The sequence below is a fragment of the Marmota marmota genome, unplaced genomic scaffold (genome assembly GCF_001458135.2).
Source record: "Marmota marmota marmota unplaced genomic scaffold, marMar, whole genome shotgun sequence".
Taxonomy (NCBI): domain Eukaryota; kingdom Metazoa; phylum Chordata; class Mammalia; order Rodentia; family Sciuridae; genus Marmota; species Marmota marmota.
Window position 1 is genome coordinate 24,824,096 of NW_026000026.1, and position 10,025 is coordinate 24,834,120.

Sequence of the window (10,025 nt, forward strand, 5' to 3'; positions counted from 1 at the left end):
CGGGGCCGCCCCCGCCGCAGCCACTCAGAGCCCGGCCGCGGCGCGGGGGGGAGCGGACGAGGGAAATTTGAAATCACTCCGGGAGCCTCCCTCGGCCCCTCCTCCGCGGGCGCCGCCTCTCGTCCCCAAAGGCCTGTTAAATCACCGACGGGATAACCAGCCCGAAGGGGACTGCAGATACCCAACTCTCCTCCTTATCCAGCCCCCCCACCCCACCCCAGACAGACCTGGATGCGGGGCCCAGAGACGGAAAGGCCCCCTCTGAAGTCACACAGCAAGCAGTCTCCGCTTCACCCTCACCTCCAGTCAGTCGCAGTGCCACTGGGGCGCTGCTATGCCTCTGCAGGTCACCCCGCTGTGGACCCTCTAACTAGCCCTTCCTCCCTTCCACCCAGCTAGGTCTTTGTCAGCCATCTTTAGCGGAGGGGAGGGGAACGGAGAGAAGAGGCCATCAGGTCTCTGGCTGCCTGGGTTCCCAGGCTCTGCACACATCCTCTCCCTGAGGAAGAAGCCCGACTCCATGAGCACGTCTTGTTGCCTCTGCCGTTAAATGGGCATTGTATTATCTGAAAATGGTGCTTCCTAATATTACCGTTCCTAGTATTTATATTTATTTATTTCCTTTATCTGCTAATTGTCTCCATGTATTAGACTGAGGACAGGATCAAAGTAGACGCTCAATAAATAAGTCTTAAACCAGACATGGTGGCACATGCCTGTAATCCCAGGGTCTCCAGAAGTTGAATTAGGAGAACTGCAAGTCAAGGCCAGCTTCAGCAACTTAGTGAGGCCCTAAGCAACTTAGTGAGACCCAATCTCAAAATTAAAAATAAATAAATAAATAAAAAGGGCTCGGGATGTGGCTCAGTGGTTAAGTGCCCTGGGTTCAAGCCCCCATATTAAAAATAAATGTGTTAAGTGAATACAGGAATGATTGACAGGAGAGTCTACAAGACCCTGTAATGAGCTAATGCTGCCTACCTCTTCAGGTATCTCCTGCCCTCTCCCCTCGCTGACTCCATTCCAATCTTCCCTCCTCTTTGCTGTTTGCAGTTTGGACTTGCGCGGCTGTTCCTTCTACCTGGACATTCTTTTCCCAGAGCACTGCATGACAAAATTCTCACCACTCAGTTCTCTCCCAAAAGGTCACCTTCCGGAGAAGCTCTTCCCGACTGCCCCACCGAACCACCTCCCCTCTCCATCACTACTTTTCTATTTCATTCTGATCAGGTAGCTCTTAGAGCTGGCTGAAATTGATTTGCATATTTCTTTTCTTGTTTACATGGTTCTACATACACATTGTAAAGTTCATTCTAAAAAGGCAGGAACTACGTCTGTCTATCTGGGGTTGATGCAAATTTTCTTTCTAGTAATGATGGGGGGAGGGGAAGCCCAGTACCAAAAGGAGCTGGATACAAGTTTGTTGAATGAATGAAGGAACACAGGTTTCCTGCCTTTGGGGCTCTAGGTCTGAGTAAACCCAGCTTTCTCCTTGCCGTGTGTGTGTGTGTGTGTGTGTGTGTGTGTGTGTGTGTGTCTTTCTGTCTGGGGCTTGAACCCAGGGCTCACTCGTGCAGGGCAAGCTCTCTACCACTGAAGTACGTGCCCAGCTCAGCCCTTTTATAAATTTGACTTTTTGGCAGTATTTCACTAAATTGCCCTGGGCTGGCCTCAAATTTGTAATCCTCCTGATTTCAGCCTCCAGAGTACCTGGGATTACCGGCAAATGCTGTTCCTAGCACCTTGGCCTCCATGCATCTCTTGCCAGTTAGTGATTAAATGAGCAAATGGCAAAGACTTTAAGAGTTGCTAAAGTGTCTAAACTCACTGGATATTTCTCTACCTAAGAGCCCAGGAAAAGGCTAAGGAGACTTGAGGAAGGAACTGCCTCAGCACCTGCCTTGTTCCCTGCAGGGCCTGAGGGGGAGGAGCAGCAGGAAATTCTTGGTGTTGGGGACAAACTCCCAAAAGTATGTTCCCGCCAGGCTTGGTGGCATCTGCCTATAATCCCAGTGATTCAAGAGGCTGAAACAAGAAAATGGCAAATTGGTTGTCAGTGTGGGCAATTTAGTGAGACTCTGTCTCAAAATAAAAATAAAAATTTCTGGGTTTATAGATTAATGGTAGAGCACTGTGGATTCAATCCCCAGTACAAAAATAAAATAAAATAAAATAAAATAAAGTGTATTATTCTGGTCAATTGCTACAGGAAGACCAATAAAGATGATAAAGAGGATCTCTTCTCTCTAGCTTGCGCGCGCTCTCTCTCTCTCTCTGTGGTTTTTTTTTTTTTTTTTTTTGGTACTAGAGATTGACATCAGGGGCACTTTACCACTGAGCTATACCCCCAGTCATTTTTTTTTTAAATTTCTGTATGAGGGTTTGAACCCAGGGGTGCTTAACTACATCCCCAGCCCTGTTTGTTTATTTATTTATTTTTGGTGCCAAAACCTGGGAACAAATTATTTTTTATTTTGAGACAGGGTCTCATTAAGTTGCTTAGGGCCTCTCTGAGTGGCTAAGGCTGGCCTTGAACTTGCAATGCTCCTGCCTCAGCCTCCTAAGCCACTGCAATTATAGGCATCCAACATTTTTTATTTTTTAATTTTAAGACAGGATCTCGCTAAATTGCTAAGACTGGCCTCACTTGCAATCCTCCTACTTCATCCTCCACAGTTGCTGGGATTACAGGGGTGTGCCATCACACCCAGCAAGAAGGGGATCTCTTGGGAGGACTTATGGTTTAGCCCCACCATCTAGGGAAGGTCTATGTGGAAAAAAATCTCTATGAACTTGGGAGGCCTGGTGGACCTCTGCTTTCTGAACATTAAGCCAAGACCTGCCACCTGGCACAGGATGTCTGTGCCACCAAGGAGAATGCTGGTTCAGATGGCAAGGGGCTGGGTGAGCTGAAACAAGGCAGGCACTTCTGGGGACAGCATAGCCCTAAATCCAGGAAGAGCAAATATCTGAATGACAGGTGGTCTTGGTCCTGGCACTCAGAAAGGATCATAACCATCAGGAGAATGGGTGGAAGGAAAAATGGCCTGTGGCCTCCCCAGGGCACAGAACTTCAGTTTGCAAAGGCCTTTGGTTGTATTTGCCATCTTATCTGAGCCTCACATCCACCCCACTGGGAGGCAGGGGAAGGGTGTTTGGGGGCCCCATTTCAGGTAAGGGGACTGAAGCACAGAGGACAGAGGGACATATACAAGGTTAATCAGGGGTGAAGCCAGAGTTTGAGTGAGCAGCTGCTCTGTGTGGTCACCTCAGCATTTACTTTAAAACATATCCCATCAGATCACAATCATTATAATCAGAAAGGTGATCAATGTGCATTAAGGAGATAAAAATTCTGTGATCTGGACTGAGGGTGTGGCTCAGTGATAGAAGGATTGACTTCCTAGCAAGCATGTGATCCTGGGTCCCATCCCCAGCACCACCAAGAGAGAGAGAGAAAAAAAATCATGAATTCTTGGGGCTGGGATTGTAGCTCAGTGGTAGAGAACTTGCCTAACGTGCATGAGGCCCTGGGTTCCATCCTCAGCACCACATAAAAATAAATAAATAAGAATAAAGATATTGTGTCCATCTACAACTTAAAAATATTTTTTAAAAATCATGAGTTCTCTGTACCAGCTTTGAAACCTTGAAACTCTTCTATAATTTAGAAATTATGACCGGGCACATTGGCACACAACTGTAATCCCAGCGATTTGGGTGGCTGAAGCAGGAGGATTGCGAGTTCAAAGCCAGTCTCAGCAAATTATCAAGGCAGTGAGACCCCGTCTCAAAATAAAATACAAAGTAGTGCTGGTTCAATATTGCATTTGTCTTGAATTATACTATCATCTTTTCGGTTTTTATAGCCCCAACGGCAGGTTGACAGGTTTTTAATAATATCTATGAAGTGATTAGCACAGTAGATCATAGGTGCTTAATATAGGGCAGGAAGTTTATTTTGGGCAGGATGGTACCAGGGATTGAACTCAGCTGCACAAGACCAATGCGCCACTTCTCTGGTTCTATGTTGAGACAGGGTCTCACTGATTTGCTTAGCACCTAGTTTTTGCTGAGGCTGGCTTTGAACTCAGGATCCTCCTGCCTCAGTCTTCTGAGCTGCTGGGATTACAGGCTTTCACCACCGTGCCCGGCAGACAGGTAGTTTTAATGAGCACAAGACCACAAGACTTGTCTCAATTTCTTCATCATTAAAATGAAGATAATAATTTTACCTACTTCAAAGGGTTATAATGAGAATTATACGACCATATATATATATATATATATATATATATATATATATAAATGGTCGTATAATTCCCATTATATATATATATAATTATATATATAAATAATTTCAGACAGTGCCTAGCTCACTGGAAAATACCATGAAAGTGCTGATTAAATAAAAAACTATATTGTTATCAATAGTGAACACATGCTGTTCCCCACTGGGACAGAGTTGAATGTTCTCTTTGCCTCCTCCGGGTGGAGATAGCTCTGTCTGTCCCTTGAGCTCCCTGCTACTAAGGTGAGCCCAGTTCACCTCTAGGTCTACAGGCAGTGTTGGGGACCCTGAACCGTTTTCTAGTTGAGGAAATTGAGGCTCAGCAAGTGGAGGCAGTTTGTCCTAGAGCCACCTCTGTTTGGTGGCAGAGCAGGGAGTGCCAGCTGGATCCACCCCCCTCTGTCAAGTGTGACCCCCCCCCACCTTATGTACTATGCAAAGGAGCTTGCCCTCAGTCCTCTGGCCACTCTAATTGGAATAATAATAAAATTAGTAAGGCTGATTCCAGGGACTGTGGGGCCTGGGGCTTGTATGTGAAAGAGCCCATTGTGAAGTGCAAGGGTCTTAATTGTGGTGTCATTAGCAGCCACCTTCATTTGCAAAGTGGGTTTCTCACCTTTCCTTTTCAACAGGAACACCCAAACCTCTTGTTTTCTTTTTTTTTAAATCCCAAAATGGGTCATTGAACTATTTTATATAAATGTACCTCACTAGACAAGAGCACAGAAGAATATGGTCAGGTAGCATTCATCAGTGTCTTCTTTTCCTTTCTCTGTGTGTGTGTGTGTGTGTGTGTGTGTGTGTGTTTGGGGGGGGGGAGTGCTGGGGATGGGACTCAGGTCCTGGCCCTTGGTAGGCAAGTTTCTAGCCCTGAGTTATACCCCCAGGCTCCTGCAGTAACATTGACATTGACTCATCCACACTGAGGTTCCTGAGAGCAAGGACACTTGTACCCCATACTGGGCATTCACTAAATGTTCCTTCCCTCCCTGGAAGCTCTCTGTCATCATCTCCTTACCCTGCCCTCAGGCAAACCAGCAAGTCACCTGGACTTGGCTTCCCTTAACTTTGGAAGTTCAGACTTGACCTCTGGAGGGAAAGTATGGCTGAGGAGAGGTTCCCAGCCTTGATTCTGTTCTCCTGCTACCTCTGCTACCCCGCTGAAGGAACATGGGCAAGTGTCTTGCCCTCTTTGGGGACCTGACGACTCTACTGTCAAAAAAAAAAAAAAAAAAGAGGCAGATTGTGTAGCAGGGAATAAGCCCAAAATTCATAGTGCCATCCTTGACTCCTCTCCTGTTACCAGGATTTTGCTTCCTAGATTTGCTCCACGTTCAGGCTTCATCAGCTCTGCACTGATGGGTTGATTGAATACTGACTCCTCCTTTATTTTGCAGTGCTGGAGATCAAACCCTTGGTAGAGGAGCTACACCCCCGCCCCTCCTGCTCTGTTTGAGAATAAACACAGAGGGGATGTGTTCAAACCTCTTTTATAAAACTGTCCTTATTTTCTTTGGGTAATTCCTTTCCCTTCAAGCTTCATGAATTTCATAAACCCAGCATGATGCTGCAAACCAGGCTTGGGTGAGATGCCCAGGACCCTGGGTCTTCCCTGTGTGTGTCCTTGTCTAGAGCCTGGTGATAGTTGACACTCTGTCTGCTGAGCTGCTGTTCATCTTTCAGGCTCAAGTCTGCCTCCTTCCTCCACTTCTCCCCTGAATGTCTTCAACTGAGGCTTCAAGTAAGGTGTTTCTCCCTCAGAAGACCAGACCGTGGGCAGCAGAAGGGAGGAGCAACAGTCTGTCGTGTTCACTGCCCTGTGGCCAGCACCTAGCACAGGGCCTGGCATACAGGAAGTGCTTATTGAAGGTCTAGGGCCTGAATGAAGGAACAGACCCCTCCATCTTTCAAATGATGCAAAAAGAAGAGAAAGTTCTCCAAGTAACAGCTCCCAGGTTACACCCAGTTGTGTTCACAAGCACCCAGCAGAGGTATGCATAGCAGGCCTTGACGGGGGGCTTGGCCAGGCATTCACTTTATAATTGTTCTATAGAGAAAAACAAAGCCAACAATAGAGATCCCAGGCCTCATTTTCTCAGGCAAAGTGATCTCTACCATGAATTTGTAATGAAGGGTGAGATTTCCGAAAAGTGGAGCATTATTATCCCTGCCCTCCACCTTTTTAAAGGGCCCTTTAAAAAACAGATTTCTAGAGGTGACAGTTTTAATGTCCTTTTCCCCAGGAATGCCACTTTGAAAATGTATCTCAACAACAACAATCTTGAGATTGAGACAGGGATCTTTGAACCAGCAAACAATTTCATCACCAAATTCTATACAGAAATCAGAGAATTCCAACTTCCCTTGAAGTCCAACAATAGAGGATTATTTTCATTAATTTACCTGTTTAAGGATTAAAAACTAGAAGTGGAATTGACTCCCCCACCCCCACTCCGGCTTCCAGCAAATTCAGAGCCAATTTCTACACTAAGCCACTCAGTAGGACTGCGGCCAGGGCCCTACTTTTGGTCAGTGTCCATTCTACCTGCGCCTGGTTGACTTTATTGATAGAATAAATTTTTTCCAGGTGCTAAAAATTGGACTCAAGGCCTCACGCGCATGCTCAGCGAGCGAAGGCTCTACCACTTAGCCACACCCCTGGCCCTATCTTTTTTAGTTTCTTTGAATCTGGAACAATCGCAGCATTTCCTTATCAATGACTTTTGTGACATAGATGTCAAAAGTCCAAACCAATTGTGTTTTTAATTTGTTATGTGATTTTCTAATTAGGGGACTAAAGATCATAATGAGAACCGAAACGTAAAAATATCCAATGGAATTTTTTGTTCTAGATGTTGATAGAAAGAAGCCCTGGAGCTGGTCAGTGAAATTATCGCCCTAGGTGATGTGAGATCCTGGCTTCCTGGGAATGTTCGGAATCTTGGACGTCAATATCCTGGTCCCGCCACCTTTGGATCTGAGCATCCAGAGAAACTGGGTCAGAATACTATAGCGCCTAGAGTATTTCTTACAACTATGAATCTACAATTGTCTCAAAATTAAAAGTTGAATTTTTAAAACATGCCCTTTGGCATTTGGATTGTGCAGGGCAGACCTTTCACCTAGGAAAACCTGGCCCTTTGGTGAAATTCCCAGCGGGAGTCCTAGGGGCCTGAAATCTGCTTCTTAATGAACTCCTTTCACTTGCAGGGGCGGGGGAGGGGTGGGGAGGTGGGGACTCGGTTGCCCTCCACAGGGACATTTTAAATTGAATGGAGGGAGCAGGGTCCCTCATTAAGTCTCAAATGGGGGCGGGAGGAGGCTCTCTGGAAGGGAGGCCTGGCCCAGGCCTGCATTTCCTGTTGCAGACTTAAGGCATTAACAGTAATCACCTCTTCTTCCTTCCTCTGGCAGTGCATTCTGAAGAACATCAGGACTACTTTCTTATCTACAGAGGTCCCCCTGTATTCCAGGAGGCCAGGGTTCCAGACCCTCCAGGGGACGCCTGAAGCTGCAGCTCCTACCCAATCTGACATAGACTAGGTTTTTCCTGCACATACACACCTAGCGAAAGTTAATTCATTAATTAGGCACAGTAAGAGATCCACAGCAGTAAAATGATGAGAACAATACTAAGTTATATGAATGTGATCTATCTACCCCTCTCTCTCTCTCTCTTCCTCTCCCTCTCTGTCTCTCTGTACTCCCTAGAGTCTAAATGTCCTGCCTGTTTTATGCCCTGGTACCTTCATTACATTGTTGTGAAAGTTAAGTTCTACAGGGAATCTTCTAGAAGTGCTTGGTGTCAAGACCTTTGAACCCTTGCTCTTTTTTTTTATTTTTATTTTTTAGTTGTAGATGGATGCAGCAGTACCTTTTATTTTATTTGTTTATTTTTATGTGATGCCAGGGATCAAACCCAGTGTCTCATGCATACTAGGCAAGTGCTCTACCACTGAGCCAAAACCCCTGCCCCTGAACCCTTGCTCTTTTAATTTTTTTTTTTTTTTTTTTTTTGTACTGGGGATTGAACCCAAGGGCACTTTGCCACTGAGCCACAGCCCCAGTCCTTTTTGTTTTGAGACAGATTCTTGCTAAGTCACTTAGGGCCTCCCTAATTTGATGAGGCTCACCTCCAAGTTGAGTTTCTCCTACCTTAGCCTCCAGAGTGGCCAGGATTACAGGCATGCACCTGGCCAGGATTACACTGCACCTACCTGGCTGCCAGGCTTTTTTTTTTTTTGGTGCTGAGGATGGAACCCAGGGCCTTGTGCATGCAAGGCAAGTATTCTACCAACTGAGCTATATCCCCAGCCCTGCCATGCTCTTTTTATAAGACTGAAAACTTAGAATAAGGAGCATATATTGAGCATTTTCCAAGAATCATTTTGTTGTGCTAAGTGCTCCTTAAGCCTTGATTTTATCTTTTCAAGTAGATTCCATTATTGTTTCATTCTATAAGGGAAAAAAGAAATAGAGACCCAGAAAGATTAGCAATTTGTCCAAAGCAATATCATTAGTGTGTCAGGGGGACAGATGTATAAAGGACAGCAGTAACACAATGTGATAGACTTCAAAATACAAACAATGGTTCATTCTGGGTTTTGATACCAAAAAAAGAAAAGAAGAATATAAGCAATAATAGGTAGGCAATTCAAACATATTATGGTCATTATACATGACATGTATTTAGGTGCTTAAAGCACGAAGCATAGTAGGCACTTAAAATGTTTATTATTAAATATGATCATTATTATTAGAACCTTAAATTTTAATGGGCCCAAGATTGCCTGGGGATCTTATTAAAATGCAGATCCTGAGGGCTGATAGTCTACAGTCTAGTTTTAGTGGTAGAAAGATTGCTTAACATCTGTGAGGTCTGGAGTTGGAGACCAAACACAGGAAAAAAAAAAATTTTAAAGTGGATTCTAAATAGCAAGTCTGGCAGGCCTGAGATTCTGCATGTCTCCTAAATTGTTAGCTCCTAGGTGATATCCATGCTGGTCCAAAAATCAGAGTAGTGCTAGACTGGGGATATAGCTCAGTTGATAGAGTGCTTGCCTTACATGTACAAGGCTCTGGGTTCAATACCCAGCTCCACATTATATAAATAAATAGATAGATAGATAGATGGAATGGTGCAAGGGAAGAATCCCAAATGTGGAAAAACAAATCACAGAACCCCAGTGACTGCAATGGTAGAAAACAACTGGCAGAGAAGTAGAAGGGTGGTGGTGGTGGTGGTGGTGGGGAGGATAGGAATTCAATCCCCAACTATAAAGAAAAAGAACAAGAAAAGGACTGGCAGGCAAGAGGGTAACTTGTAACCAGTGTTGGGTGAATACTTCCCTTTTCTTAATTTCCTTCAATTTGATTCCACACATTTATTGTGTATCTCAGCACCTGCCACTATGAGAACAGAAATTAGAGAAATCTAGTGGTTTCCTTAAGGATGTGTTTTTTGTTTTTGTTTTTGTTTTTGGTACTGGGTATTGAGTACAGGGGTCCCTAACCACTGAAAACATCCCCAGCCCTTTTTTTTTTTTTTAAAGATATTTTTAGTCGGGCTGGGGATGTGGCTCAAGTGGTAGCCCGCTCCCCTGGCGTGCGTGCAGTCAGGGTTTGATCCTCAGCACCACATACAAACAAAGATGTTGTGTCCGCTGAAAACTAAACAATAGATATTAAGACTCTCTCTCTCTCTCTCTCACTCACCACAACACACCTACATATC

General features: G+C 44.9%; 1 long non-coding RNA gene across 1 annotated transcript in view; it reads left to right on the forward strand.

Annotated features, from left to right (window-relative positions):
- The window catches only part of LOC125619017, a 9,876-nt gene extending 2,501 nt beyond the window's left edge, over positions 1–7,375 (forward strand). The window contains exons 2-3 of the long non-coding RNA XR_007350478.1: positions 5,975–6,282; positions 7,144–7,375. This is a non-coding gene — a long non-coding RNA (uncharacterized LOC125619017). The remainder of the gene's footprint in view (positions 1–5,974; positions 6,283–7,143) is intronic.
- The last annotated feature ends 2,650 nt before the right edge of the window (positions 7,376–10,025 follow it).